We start from the raw sequence: 15899 nt of genomic DNA on the forward strand, positions 1-15899 counted from the left end.
AGAAGGAATTTGTGTCCAAAGAAAACTGGAGTTCATTATTAAATACAAAATAGATAATTTTGATTATCTTCATTCTTCTAGTGACAATACAGAACCCATAATATAACAATCATAGAGCAAGAAATGGTGTTTTTAACTGGATTGAAATTTTGAAAGATAACCCAATAAGCTACTGAGATGTACTAGAGATAATTTAAGCCTATATATGTGTAAGTCTGGTTATATTTGTCAGCAATTAATGTCTTTCATTTTCTTGTCTTTCTTCCTGAATAAAAGAAAGTAGAATTGATAAACAGAAAAAAGCCCTTTCTATATAATTAGAACAAAAAGATCCATAGAAATAGAAAACAAAGAGAAAGCAACAAACAGAGAAAGCATGTTTCACTATTGAACCCCCCCAAAATAACAAATATTTGGGAAGAGTCCTAACGAGCTCCTAACATATAAATTTTATAAAAGAAAACTAGCATCAATTCATAAGAATTAAAGAGAGTAATCACACAGTAAATGGATACTGAACAAAAATCATCCAAGCAGGCAATTTGGTATAGAATCTTGAAAACTAAAAGTGAAATCATGAAGTAGATTCAAATTATGTGTCAAGTACTTACTAGCTATTTAATCCTTAGGAAGACATTTAACCTAAGACTCAATTTCCTCATTTGCAAAGTGAGATTGAACTCAATAGCTTGAATGGTTCCTTTTAGTTTTAAATCTGACCTTTAAAAAAACAGGTAAAGAGAAAAATTAAATAAATATAATATTTACATTTTCTTATGCATTTCATGGTGAGTGTTTCTTAATCAAATGTAATTTTAGTACCATCTCCAGTGAGATTTGTTTGTCATAAATCAGCACACTATTTATATTGAAATTCTTCAATACCCCTATCACAATCGATGGTAGCTATATTAAGCAAGAGTCCATTGATCATATTTATCCTTCTCTATTCTCTAAAGTTAACTTGAGGGGTGACTTTCTTTTGAGTCATTTCCTCAGCCTCTCCCTTTTAGGAAGCAATTTTTCTTTCAAATTAGGTTTGCAAAAATGATGGACACCTGTTTCAAAGTGAGCCAGACACATTGTTCTATCTATTACTACTGACTCACTTACCTAGAGAAATCCTAGTAAAAATGTTTTGCCTGTCCAAGCAGTTGTAAAAAACTAGCAATTCTCTTTTCCATCTCCAAGCCTCCAGTGGAAAATTGAATTTTCACAAAATACTATATTTTTAAATCATTCTCTCTCTTCTCCCATGTGCTCCCAATAACCTCCTCAGAATACTGCATTCAAACAGTAATATAAACATTTTAGCAAATAGATGATTAACAGCTTTATCAGATTTATAGGTTTGGGGAACAAAATAAGAATTTAAATAAGGAAGACTAAATTTTTAAGAAGTAAAGAAAAACTTCTTTAAGTTCTTTCTGGAAGATAAGAGGCTCATATCTTCTCAGAAAAAAAAAAAAAAAAAAAGGAAAGAGGAAAAGAGAAATGGTGGATCAGTGCCTTAAGTTTGAAGTCCAAATGGGTTTCAGAAACATAAAATTCCCCCATGCAGATCATCTACATAATTCTTTGCCTTGAATTTACAGTCTTTAAGTTTTCATAGTTGCTCTACAGAATTCCACAATATTTGATGCTTTTCCTTTTAGTGTTTCCTTGGTCAAAGGGATATAGTTCCCCTAAAGTATGTTTGGTCAGAGGACAAAAGGAGATTTCAGAGACCCTGAAGTACCTCCAGTAAGAGCCTGCAGTGCTGCAAGTTTTAGTATCCCCAGAATATACCTAGTCATATAGCATTGTAAGCTTCAGGATTCCCAAAGCATTCCTAGGCAAAGCATTATGGAACATGAACTTGAGGGCAGACTTCTCTGGTGGGACTCCTCTCCTAGCACCTGTGGGCTTCCACCAATATTTTTATATAGTCTTGGGCTACATAGAGTACAGTATCTCTCAGGATTTATGGATCATTTGATCTAGTGCCCTTTTCAGATCTTTGCTGAAGTACATGATAAAAAAAAAATTGGGTTCCCCTATACCCTTTCATCCCACCATCTTACCTAAAATTACATTTAATTCTTTATAATATATATTAAGTGGCAAAGAGAACAAATATTCTTGACATGATACTGACCAAAAAGTTTTGACTTGTTGCCAAAATATTAATAACTAGAACTTTGGAAAGAGGTGGTCAGGCTATTTGAGAATTCAGAATAAATTCAGTCGTCCTTGGAAGATACTAGCATAGTGTGTCCATATCAAAGAAAGCACTGTGCTCTATAAGCAAAGCAGAATTGCAGTAGCTCCAAAGAAATGCAAGATAAGTAGATTTAGATAAAAGTTCTACTCCAAATGCCTATGTGGTTTATTTGTGCCCAGTTTCTGATAGAGACTTTTCAGCTTTATTGATCAGATCAGTCACAGTCAGATACACTGTACTCTGATCTCAACATAGTGATGTCTCACTTTAGTTCTCATTGAGAACCAATAACAACAGAATCAAGTAAGTAACTATTATGTGCCAGATAAAGAAGCAACTACATGGCTCAGTGGATAGAGGATTGAGTCTGGAGTCAGAAATAACTGAGTTCAAATCTAGCTTCAATACTTTCAACCATGTGGCTCTAATCTAATCACTTAGTCTCTATTTGTTATAACTTACTAGAGAAGAAAATGACAAACCATGCCAGGGTCTTTGCCAAGAAAACCCAATAAATACCATGGTCTATGGAGTTATGAAAGATAATCTGATATGTCAAACACTGGAGAAACAAAAAAGCCAAAGGTAGTATCTGCTCTCAAGGAATTCATAATTCAATGGTCAAACAACAAACTAATATATACAGACAAACTATATATAGAATAAATAAAAAATACCTGACAGAGGAAAAGCACTAGAAATAAGAATGGTTGGGAAAGACTTCTTGTAGAAAATGGAATTTTATTGGAGATTTAAAGGGAAACAGGGGAGTTAATAGGCAAAGATGAAAAAGATAACATTCCAAGTCCATGGATAGTCAGTGAAAATTAATTTATGTTTCATTGCAAAGCTTCTTAGAATAAATGTGGGGATCACAAAATTATGATTTATGATTTGCTTGGTGGTCACAGCTTCAAAGTGCCTGAGACCACATTTAGTTCTTTGACCAAAAATTTTGAGAACTATTGCTTTAGACAATACTCTAACCAAATTTTGCAGGGAAGGTGTTTCCCTACACTTAGAAATTTCTTCACTCCCTATATCAATGAAATCACAGATTACTTTTCTATCTTCTATGTATCCTTTACAGCAATATCTACTTTGTACAATGAACTGGTGTGTCACCATCTATAATGATCCATAATAATCTTTCATTTGTAGAATCCTACCAAAAGAAATTGAATTTGGGTACAAATCAGATATCATTCAACATTTTCTGTGCTTACTCTGCCTAACCTGAGCCTAAATTGGCTCATCTATAACAAGAGGCTAATAATAATAGCGCCTACCTCGCAGGGTTTTTTTTTTTCTTTCTGAGAATCAAATGAGTTAATATAAAAATTGTAAACCTTAAAACACTACATAAATGTACTAAATAATTTTTATTTCATTCTTTTCACCTTATTTGTTGAATTTTAGATAACAAGTATTAGTTAAGTCACTGTCCTGTTTTTAAATTTTCATAATTAACTTCCTATGGAATATTGTGCAGTTGGATAAAATAATCTGGATTTTGTAGTTGAATAAAAGTATTATACTCTAAGCTCTGTGAGTACATCATCTGTACACTTTTTGTAGCAGATAGGATGATGGTTATAATGTATTTTTCATTCTATTCAGACATGATTTTACAATTTCATTGGCTGATCAATGTAATGTTGACAGGGGGCTCCATCTAATCCAACCTTCTTGTTTTACAAATTAGGAATAGCAGTGAAAAAGCTAATCCAAGGTAGTAAGTTATCAGAAGTTTCATTTGAAACCAGGCCCTCTGACATCAGAGCTAGTGTTATATCTTGCTTCTCCCCTTTGCTAAATCTCAGAATTATGAAAGCTTTTTATTCCTGTTGTTTGCAAATATTATTATTATTAGCTACAACATCCTCCCATGAACAGCTGACTTTTACTAAGCATTCAGTCCCTAGGACAGTTATCTATTCAACTTTAGAATGCCTGGCCTGCAAGTAAACTAACTTAATTAGAGAATAAGTGAATATAAATTCACTTAGCCTGATATATCTAGACATCCCCAAACCAAACTATGCTTCACATTCCAAGCAATCACAAATCCTGGCTGTCTTGTTTCCATCCGATCCTCTGCACATGTTGCCTTTTTCTCTAAGCTGGATGATCAAATCAATAATGCCATTGTTTCTGGAAAGAGTGTGTTAATATGCTGCCCCATGGATCAACTCACTATCCCTGTGACTTCATAGAACAAAACTCTTTTGCCTGGACATCATTCTCTTATGTATTTTATTCCTTTATTAGAATGTATGTTCCTTGAGGACAAAGACTGTCTCAATTTTCTTGTTTGTATTTCCAGTGCTTAGCATTGTGACTTACACAATTTATGTTCTCATTAAGTTTTCATTCAGTCAGTCTACAGATCAATTCCCTCTTAGACAAACCATTCTTTACTTCCTGATAGCAATTAACACTGGAAGAAAGTCTAGACTCTCACAAAAATTCAATCCATAACTTAATAATTTGGTGTTCTTCAATAATAGTAATAAGAGCTTTTCAGAAGAACGTTGTACTTAGAATGACTTGAAATTAAAAAGAAATAGTGCAGTCCTTTCATTCAGAGGTTGCCAATCTATTGAGATATACTTTTTTTTTCTTTTTTTTTTTTAATAAGGTTTGTGATTCTATTGCTATATGGAGCTCCCAATGAGGAATTTACTATTACAAACCAGTCCTAAATGGCTAAAATGGTGTATAATGTACAAATACATTCCACCTGGTAGACTGCCCAAACTTTTCCTGAAATGTAAAGGATCCTATAAAATACTCAAATGAAAAAAACAGGTTAAATATCAACATTTGTTGATATTTGCTAACTATTGGGATGTATAGGGTATTAAGGAACTACTAGCCCTTCTGGTGGGAGAACTCGCTGATCCCTTTTCAGGGCTGTTATTCACTTTTGTGTCTATTTGAAGCTGTAGTAAAACTGCTAAGTGAGATTGAGAGAAAACAGTGACTACCCCAAGCATATGAAGGCTTCCCTGGCAAGATGGGTGGAAGAGAACAAGATAGGCTCTATGAAGGCAGGTGAAGCAGATGCTGTGAAGTGCTTAGAACTTAGTCAGAAGACGCCAGTCATCCACTGCATCTAGACCATCAACAATCCTCTTGACTTTTGTCTTGCCACTGAAATTTGATGACTCTGGAAGAGAGAATGAAGTTGATGACTATGTGCAATTCTGCCTCACTTAAATCCAATTCACCCAAGTCATCTATCACTCTCATGATGTCACTGATCCTCTTCAAAAATGAAGTACAAACAACTATTTGAACTAAAGCCAATTATTTAACATCTCTGAACTTGTTTCCTCATCTTTAAAATGAAAGAATTGAACTTGATAGCATCTAAGGTTCTTTCCAAATGGAAATCTATGATCCTGTGATGTTTATTATTTTTGTTTAAGAAGGCAAGATAACTATGTGAGGAAGTTCCTCTTTAGCCTGAGATTGAGGTAGGAGGGTACCCAGAAGAATTACTTCACAGAGGTACTCTCTGTCTGTAAGACTGATATACCAAATAATTCTTCTTGAGCCTATATAGATCAGAAAAGAAAGACAAATAACTAAAACAATATAGTCATACTTGTTCCCAATTATAGGGGAAGGAAAAGAGCTCTGTATCATAATATATTTTTATTTTGCTGTGATTTTATTCCCGTGAATAATATAGTAATATAATCTTTGACTGAGAAGAGTTTGGGCAGATAGAGTTGGGAGACTCAAAGAAAATAATTCCTTCTCCATAGCCAACTGGTGATCAGAAACTCAAAACTCAAAAAAAATTGAGGAAAAGTGGTGGTAGTGGGCCTTGCTAGTGTTAAACAGAAAGGAATTATAGAACATGCTTTATAGTCCTCTATTTGGCTTTTAACTAATCCCTTTCTAACTTTTTGTCCTTCTTTGCTTTCTTTTCTCCTCCTTGTCCTCTCCTTTCTCATTCTCCTTCTCATCCTCTTCTTCCTTTTTCTTCTCCTCCTGTTCCTTCTCCTTTTCTCCTCATTTCTCCTTGTTCCTATGCACGTTCTTTGATATAATTTATGTATGTAGTTTTTATCCAATAATATTTTTCCTTTGCCCTACATAAAAATAAAAGCCTCAATTTATTTTTCTCACTCCATCTAACAAACCTTTTGATTCTCCACCAAAATGGCAGAGCAAATTCCAAAGGTAGTTACTGAAATGTAATAGTCAATGAAAATCCACTTCCAGGTTACCTTGAACTATAACATCATAGAGTCACATCCCTCTCCATAGCACATCCATTGACTAAGGGAGTGAGCTTTGATCATTTGTTACTTTTCATGATATATGACATGACAAGGCAACTTGTAAATCGATCTGGCCCACGTGTTAGATGCAGGGGAAGGGAAAGTGTGCAGATTATACATTACCCCCTATCTTTGGGTCTGTAGCTTCATAAAATGATCGATGGGGATAATGAACAGCAAGAATCAAGAGAGGAATGGGTGATTTCTAAGATGTGCCCAGCACAGAAATCATTCTTATGAGAATCACAATGTACCTCGATTTGGAAAGTTTTCTGAATCACATTAAACCAGCCAGAGCAGTAGCTGAGCAAGCTGGGCTTCGGGGGAGAAAAGCCTGCAATGGCATCACACGCTGTCATCCCCACTGAGTATCACTCCCTTTGTTAAAGTGGAAGAGCCCAAGGGAGGGAGGGGAAAAGAGGAGCAGAAGTAGGAAAGCATAAAAAAAGGGAAATAAACCAAAGAAGAAATAGCTAATTAAAATGTGGTAACTCAAGTGAAGCTAACTTCTATTCCATTAAGGATATTTTTGGTAGCATGATACTAATATTTCATCCCTCAAAGTGTTTACTGATCTCACCCCCAATAGAGAAATCTTCAAGCATCTCCATAGGACTGGACTTTTGCCATAACCTCTCCTTCCCTTGTTTAGGCCATGAGCTGGATGCACGATGTGCTATATCTGATATTTGAAAACTTGATCAGTGTTTACTGACTGTATCTTCAGGCTCCCATTATGTTAGTATAATTTTTCTCTTTGCAAGCAAATCTCCCATTTGCTGATGAGCACAGAATTAAGCGCACAACTTAACAGGGCAATAAATAAATGCATTGACTAGGAAATTGTCTTTATTTATTAGCTTCCTATGGAGACTACTTTGTAAAGAAATGGAAAACGTATTTAAGATGTATTCCATTTGTAGTCATTTAATGTTTTTAAAACTGTTTATTGATCTTTCTAATGTTGAAAGGTTACCCCAGTGCTAGTTCTAGCCTGTTATCAGTGCTGAATGTTCAATTGCTGAGTGTATTTTACTTTTCCTCTCATACACTGAAATCCTTTATTAAAATGTTTTCTTACTGTAGGCAGATTAGTTTATAGATGAAGAATGATGGGATTCCTATAATTTCTTTGTGCTTTGCTTGCCCTTCAAATCAGTCTGGACCATTTTTAAACATTATTCCCTTTGCTCTTAAGGTAAGTTTTGGTTATTGTTTCACAACACAAGATAACCTTGTGAAGCAAGGGTCTTAGGGAGAATAATAAGAACATTATTAAACTCTATCATTCATATGCTGTTTCATTTCCTTATTCCATTCTGTACATTTTCATTATAGTAGCATAATCAAAATAATAGTGATAGCTGACATTTATACAGAACTTTAAGGATTGTGTGTTGTTATAACAACATTGCCAAATATATAGTTATCAATCCCATTTTATAGATGAAAAACTGGGATTCAAGTTTTGTACAGATATTAAATGTTGAAGCCAAAATTCAAAGATAAATCTTGGGTATCAAGTAGTGCTGGAGAGGATATGGAATCAGAGACACCTAGGTTCCAGTGTCACCTGAGATACTTAGTAGCTTTGTGATGCTGGGTAAATCATTTAATTTCTCTGGGTTTCTCTTTCCTTATTTGAAAAAAGAAAGGGTTAAATATGATCACTTCTAAGCTTATTACAGTTCTCAATCTGATTTCTTAACTACTGAGTCAAAAAGAAAAAGGAATCTGGATCAAATATTGCAATTTACATGCAAAGCAGAGGGACTTAGTCATTTTAAAGGATGATTCTTGGGTGTTCATATTGGTCTTCCTTCTTTATCAAATACATCACAAAGTAATATTTTGACTTCCATGTGAACTGAATTTAAGGCAGAGTTGCACAAAGTTGTTAGCCTCACTCTTTCTCTCAGTTATTGAAATCCAGCAGCAAGACAGAAGGCAAAAGAATTGGCAATAGCTAGGGATGCGGTAGATGATTTTGGCATCTTCAGTGTTTGACCAAGCTCTAATCCCTTCAGAGCACCTGCTTCATCCACCTGCATGGCTGTTGGAACAAATTATTCTCATCTGACCATTTTACCAAGGGATGTCTTCACATGCTTGGGACAGACATCCTCCTAACTCACCATGAGGATTACCATCAACTCCATTTAGCATGTCTGCCAAGATAGTTTTACAAGATGTGGCTGCTGCAATGATATGGTTTCTTGGAAGCCACAAGTGAGGGACTCAGAATTTCATCCAAAAAGATGCTTTCTCAGGATGATAATGACTTTAAAATTTTTATTATTTTAATTTTATGGAATAAAACAAGTATTTCCAACTTATATATGACATTTTAAAGTTTGCAGATTTCTTGATGGTATTTCATTTGACAATCACCCTTGATGTATTATTGATATTGGTATCTTCATTTTACAAATGAAGAAACAGAATAATTAAGTAGCTTGCCTAGTTGCACAACTAATAATAAGAGTGGAAAAATTTTAACTCAAATTATTCCTGACTTTAAGTCCAGAACTTTGTTTATTATACCATAAAATACACAAAATATTTCTACACTTTGTGGATGCTTTATCTTCTTGCTATATGTGGCTATATGCTATCTGGTTTTCCCAGCAATTTTTGTCAAATATGAATTCTTATACCCAAAACTTGGATACTTGCATTTATCAAACATTAGACTACTATTAGGCATTGTGATTTTAATCTACTTCACTGTTATACCACTCTATCTCTTAGCCAGTACCTGATTGTTTTAATGATTATTGCTTTGTATTACAATTTGAGATCTGGTTTACCATGACTACCATGTTTTATTTTTTTTCTCCAATAATTCCCTTAATATTCTTGGCCTTTTGTTTTTCCAGGTGATTTTTATTACTTTTTTCTAGTCTTATAAAGTAATTCTTTGACACTGTTTTATGACTCAGAATAAGTAAAATAATTTGGGTTATGTTGTCATTTTTATATTGGTTCCAGCTATCCACGAACAACAAATATTTCTTCAAGTGTTTAGATTATACTTTACTTATGTAAAAAAATTCTTTATAATTGTGTTAAAATAGTTCCCAGGTTTTCTTAGCAGATAATTCCCAAATATTTCATATTGTCTGCAGTTATTTTAAATGGAATTTCTCTTTCTATCACTTCCTGCTGAATTTTGTCAGTAATTAATATATAGAAAAGATGATGATTTGTATGGATTAATTTTAAATCCTGCAATTTTGCAGAAGTTATTACTTATCTTGACTGGGTTTTTTTAAAAGATGATTCTCTAAATTCTCTAAGTAAACCAATATATTATCTGCAAAAAGTGATGGTTTTATTTCATCACTGCCTATTCTAATTCTTTCCATTTCTTTTTTCTTCTAGTGCTAGTAATGGGCATCCTTGCTTTATCCTTAATCTTACTGGGAAAGCTTCTAGAGATTATTCTAATTTCAAATAATGTTTGCTTATTGTTTTAAATAAACACTACTTATCATTTTTATGCTTTTTTAGGTTTTTTTTTTTAAATAAGAATTAAGCCTATTTTGCCTCTATTGAGATAATCATTTGATTTTTGTTAGTTTTCTTATCAATATGTTCAGTTATCTGTTACTTTTCCTAATACTGAAGTAGTCCTGCATTCCTGGTATAAATCCTATCTGCTCATATATGATCTTTGTGAAATATTGTTTTAATATCTTTGCTAGTATTTTATTTAAAAATTTTTAATTTTATTTTTATTTAATTTATTTAATTTAATTTAAAAATTTTCATCAATATTCATTAGGGAAAATTATATTTTTCTTTCTCTATTTTGACTCTTACTGATTCAAATATCAGTATAATATTTGTGTCATAAAGGGAATAAGAATCCATTACTTATTATTTCAAATAATTCAATTGACATTGGGATTAATTGCTTTTAAAATATTTGGTAGAATTTACTTGCAAATCCATCTGGTCCTGGAGAGTTTTTTCTCATGGAATTCATTTATGGCTAGTTCAATTTCTTTTTGTAATATAGGGTTATTTAAGCATTCTATTTCTTCTTCTATTAATCTGGGTAGTTTATATTTTTTGTAAATATCTGTCCATTTCATGTAGATTTGTTGGCACACAACTGGACAAAATAACTCCAAATGATTGCTTTTTTTCTTCATCGTTGATGAATTCATCCTTTTCATTTTTGATACTGACAATTAGATTTTCTTCTTCTTTTAATTCACCTTTAAACAACGGTTTATCTGTTTTATTGAGTTTTTTCATAAAACCAACTCATTGTTTGTTTGCTTGCTTTAATTTATTAGTTCAATAATTTTCTTATTTTCAATTTTATCAATTTATCCTTTAATTTTTAAGATTTCGGGGCAGCTAGGTGGCACATTAGATAGAGCACCAGCCTTGAATTCAGGAGGACCGGAGTTCAAATCTGGTCTCAGATACTTAACACTTCCTATCTGTGTGACCCTGGGCAAGTCACTTAACCCCAGCCTCGGGGGGGGGGGGGGGGAATTTTTTTTTTTTAATTTCTAATTTGGTGTTTAATTGGGAATTTTTATTTTGTTGCCTTTATAATTTTTTTTATAATTGCCTGTCTCTGTTTTAATCATTAGCCTATTTTTTCCTATTTGACTGATTAAAGACATTTAAAGACATAAATTTTCTCCTAAGTACTGCTTTGATTGCATCACATAAATTTTAGTATGTTGTCTCACTGTTGTCATTCACTTTATTGAAATCATCTGTTGTTTCTATGATTTGTTCTTTGACTCCCTCATTCTTTAGAATTAAATTGTTTAGTTTTCAATTAAGTGTAATGTGTCCTTCCATGGTCCTTTATTAAATATAATTCTATTACATTATAGTCTGAAAATGATGAATTTAATATTTCTGCTTTTCTACTTTGATTGTAATGTTTTTATGTTCTATTATAATGTCTATTCTTGTGAAAACGCCATGAGAAGAAGGTATTTTGCTATCACCATTTAATTTTATCAAGTGGCCTATCATATCTAATATTTCTAATATTCTAATCATTTCCTTGATTTTATTTCTTGCTTATTTTATGATTGGATTTATCTAGTTCTGAGAAGGGAAGGTTGAGGTCCCACACCATTATAGTTTCACTATTTTTTCATCCTGTTAACAATTTGCATGCTATGTCATTTGGTGTATATGTGTTTAGTATTGGTATTACTTCATCATCTATAGTAACTTTTAGGAAAATATAATTTCCCTGCTTATTTATTTTAATTAAGTTTATTTTAGTTTTTGCTTTGTTTGAGATCATGATTGTTTCTCTGCTTTTTTTTAAACTTCAGATGTAGCATAATAGATTGAGTTCTAGTCTCTTGTTTTTACTCTGTATGTGTGTATATGTGTGTGTGTGTGTGTGTGTGTGTGTATGTGTGTGTGTGTGTGTTTCAAATATGTTTCTTGTAAACAGCATATTGGATTCTGGCTTTCAATCCATTATGTTATCATTTTTTTTAATAGATGAGTTCATCTCATTCCTACTCATACTTATAATTACTATATATTTCTCTCCATTCGATATTCCTGTTTGTCCTTTTTGTTTATCGTCCCTTTTATTTTTATTGTCCTCAAAAATCTGTTTTACTTCTTACCATTGCCTCCTTTTATCTGCCCTCCTTCTATCTATGCTCCACTTCCTTTAACTTCTTTTCTTCCTACTTCCCTGTAGAGAAAGATAGATTTCTATATTCAACTGAATGTGTATATTATTCCCACTTTAAGCTAATTTCAATGTGAATAAGGTCAATATGTCATCCAGGCCATACATGAGAGGAATTCCTGTACTAACATTTCTAAAAAGTAACTATTCAGCTTTGTTTATTTAGTGTATTTGGTGAGTTGAATATCTTTCATTTCCTTGTGAATTCCACTGGGGTTTTATAGTGTCCTAAGAAACAACACAGTTAATAGATTTTACTTGTGAAAGGAAGTATTTTATGGGGAGGGGGGGAATTTCATTATTTAAGCCATCACTTGAGATTAAGAACTTGAGGCAAGTTTCACATGGTGTGCCCAGGGAAAGTGCATGAAATGGTCCTTCAAATATATTTTTAGAATGAAAGAGAAAATAATCCAGAGTTTAAGGACCAAAGTAAGCAGAGAATTCAGAAGCCTGACAAGCCTAGGAAATCATGATTTCACTATTGAAGAAAACACTAAGGGGACTAAAGGAACAGAAAGGTCTGAGGAAATGAGCAGCTCACCTAGTGTAAGGATTATATGTCATCGATCCTATATTTCCTATTTTAATGAAGTAAATAGGAACTAAACTCATTAGTTCTAAACAGCTAAAGTAATCTTAACACCTTCAAAGTTTGGTGCCCTGGGATACAGTTCAAATCTCCCAATCTTAATTAAGGCTCTTTTCATTCTGGGTTACCTCCAACTTGCACTCACAATTTGAATTTTCCAGGGAATAACCTCCCCAGGTTCAAACTCTTTGAGTTGAAATCCCTATAATATAAACACTGAGATGAAGGGAAATGGCATTTATTTTCTCTTTAAATCAACTAGAGAACACAATTACATCAAAAGAAAAGCAATTATTGAAATATCATGGCAAGAACAAAAATGACAAATTAGATATCTAGGTGGAAAAATCAATAGAGAACTGGATTTGAAATCAGGAAGGCCTGAATTCAAATACTGCCTCAGATATTTAATGATATGTGTTTCTTTATAAGTCACTCATGCTCTGTTCATTGCCCAAGTATGTAAAATAAGGATAAGAATAGCACCTATGCCTTAGGTTTATGAGAATCAAGTGAAATAACATGTATAAAGTGCTAAATAAACCTCAACGCAATATATAAAGATTAACTATTATTATTATTATCATCATCCTTATAAACCTGATACTTTCCCACAAAATATCAGTGTCACAGGAAAGGGGGATACACACAGTTTATGGACAGAACAACATACACATAAGGAACACATATGGTCAAAACATCCTAATATGTCTGGTATAAAGAACTGGATTTGAATCTCAGGTCACTGGTTTTGTGACCTTAAGCAAAAACCTGTCTTAGCTTCATTTACCTTGTCCGTTAAATGGGAGATATGACTTGATATCTAGAAATTCTCTGCCAATTCTAACAATCTATAAATTTCCACTGAAGCTGTTTTCTGTTCTAGAATGCAATTTTCTTAATAACCATTCCAGGTCAGTTTGAACTAGACATGCTGTTTTCTGTCAGACAAAAGCTTATCATACTACCATTCCATTCCACCTGCAATCAATATGTTTCATTTGTTTTGTGAGTGAAAGTCAAATTATGCCAAGTACCACTGAAGGGAATGTAAGTATTTACCTTCAACCTATTTTTTTTTTGCTGGTCTTTCATGAGGCAAACTAATTTCATTTTCTTCAGTCTGGTCCTAGTTCTCTGTTCATAAATCATTCAAGTGTCATAATGACCTCCGACTGAAAATTGGGAATCTACTTCCAGTAGGGTAGCCCCAAATATAATAGTTTAGGAGATTAGGTGACCATATTCTATTTGTCATCAGTATTTAGCAAATACCTGGGATTGTGAGACATAGATTTTCAATCAAGAGTCATTTCAAGGTTTCCAGAGCCTCAAAAAATTTTTGTGATATTAAAAAAAAAAACTCAAAATATATCAATTCCACATAGAAATGACCTCTTTATTAAAAAAAAAAAAAACAACCTTTTAACCATATTGCTAATATTTAAGATCTTTTTTTCAGTCATGTCTGACTCTTCATGAACCCATCTGGAGTTTTCCTGGCAAAGATACTGGGGTGATTTGCCATTTCCTTCTCCTGTTCATTCTACAGAGAAGAGAATTGAAGCAAACAGGGTTAAGTGACTTGCCCAGAATCACATAACTAGTATGTGTCTGAGGCCACATTTGAACTCAGGAAGATGAGTCTTATTTACTCCAGCCCCAACACTGTGCACTATAGGCTGCCCCAAAATACGTCTAACTATATTGATGAGATTTAATATCTATAATTGCTTTTGTCATTAGAATTGTAGATTAAAGCTGGATAACACTGTACAATTCATTCACTCCAACCCTTTCATTTTATGTTAATATTTGAGTCTAAGTCCCAGTACTTACTTACTAGTAGTAAGACATGGAACAATAGTTTGAACCCAGTTCCACTGACTCTAAATCTGAAAAACTTTCAAATGCAAGCTCTCCTCTCTTCTCTTTTCAAACCCTTCTTTTCAATTTATTAACGTCTATGTCAAAAGTAATTAACTTATACATCTCATTCCTTTCAAATGAATACATTAAAGTGGTGTGTATTTTTTGGCATACAAAAAAATACTTTTTTTATTTTTTTATAGGTTTTTGTTTATGAAAAGAAAATTCTGGTCTTTGTTGTTTATGGGATCATGAAACCAGATGGACCTTGAAAGGTCATCCAGTCTGTTTTCCTCTCATCAAATAAGGAAACACGTAAGCTAGGCCAAACAGAAAAGAAGGGTAGTTGCATTCAAAAAAGAATATTCATTTCTGAATTTAGAACACATACTTTTTTTTTTTTTTTTAGAAATTTCTAAACTTGCCAAATAACATTATAGATGACAAAAGTGGGTCAAAGCTTTAATGGCTCAAATACACTACCAGATGGCTTTTCTTCCATGGGACCCAAAAACATATTTCTCTGTCCATTCCCTTTTGTCCAGCATGGTGGACAGAGTGAAAAAAGTAATGTCCTTGAGGTCAGAAGACTCAGGTTCAAATGCAACTTTGGAAAAAATAATTTCAGCTCCCTAGGCCTCAATTTCCTAATCTGTAAAATGCAGAAGATTCCATGGCTTCTAAGGTCTCTTTCAACTCTTTATTTATGACCCTATGATCCTATTATAAATACAAGAATATTTTATATATTTTAAGGTGAGATATGAGAATTTGCAAAATACTTCCTTAGTAAGAGAGCAAAAAAGCTAATTTTATAACTATAGAGTAAAAAAGAAACAAATAATTCTTGTTTTTCTATCTCTGTATAGAAATTCTTCTACAAGTGATTATCATAAAGTAGATTTCATTTTTCCTATATTTCTTAAACTTCAATACAACTAGGTCATGATAAGTGTAAATAAGAAATTCCTTGAAGTGGTCATATGAATTTCAATTTATACTATTTGAAGTTATAATTATGCAAAATATGGCCATTGGTTCAAGTCCAATGGAAATAGGCAATGCAATTTATATTAATGCTATCACTTCAGGGGATTCATTTTTACACAAATGGATACTTTGTTTAAATGGATCCATGAGTTTATCGATGTAGGCATTCCTTCGCATCAATGTGGCTATACCATATCACAGCCCATTTTCATCCAGCAAGATTCTGGGAAGAGTGTGCTATAAGAACATAAA

General features: G+C 33.0%; 1 long non-coding RNA gene across 1 annotated transcript in view; it reads right to left on the reverse strand.

The window, feature by feature from the left end:
- Positions 1–5232: 5232 nt before the first annotated feature.
- Positions 5233–15899, reverse strand: part of LOC141559435 (uncharacterized) — a 321591-nt gene continuing 310924 nt past the window's right edge. The window contains exon 3 of the long non-coding RNA XR_012487415.1: positions 5233–5375. This is a non-coding gene — a long non-coding RNA (uncharacterized LOC141559435). The remainder of the gene's footprint in view (positions 5376–15899) is intronic.

Source organism: Sminthopsis crassicaudata, chromosome 3 (genome assembly GCF_048593235.1).
Source record: "Sminthopsis crassicaudata isolate SCR6 chromosome 3, ASM4859323v1, whole genome shotgun sequence".
NCBI classification, from domain to species: Eukaryota; Metazoa; Chordata; class Mammalia; order Dasyuromorphia; family Dasyuridae; genus Sminthopsis; species Sminthopsis crassicaudata.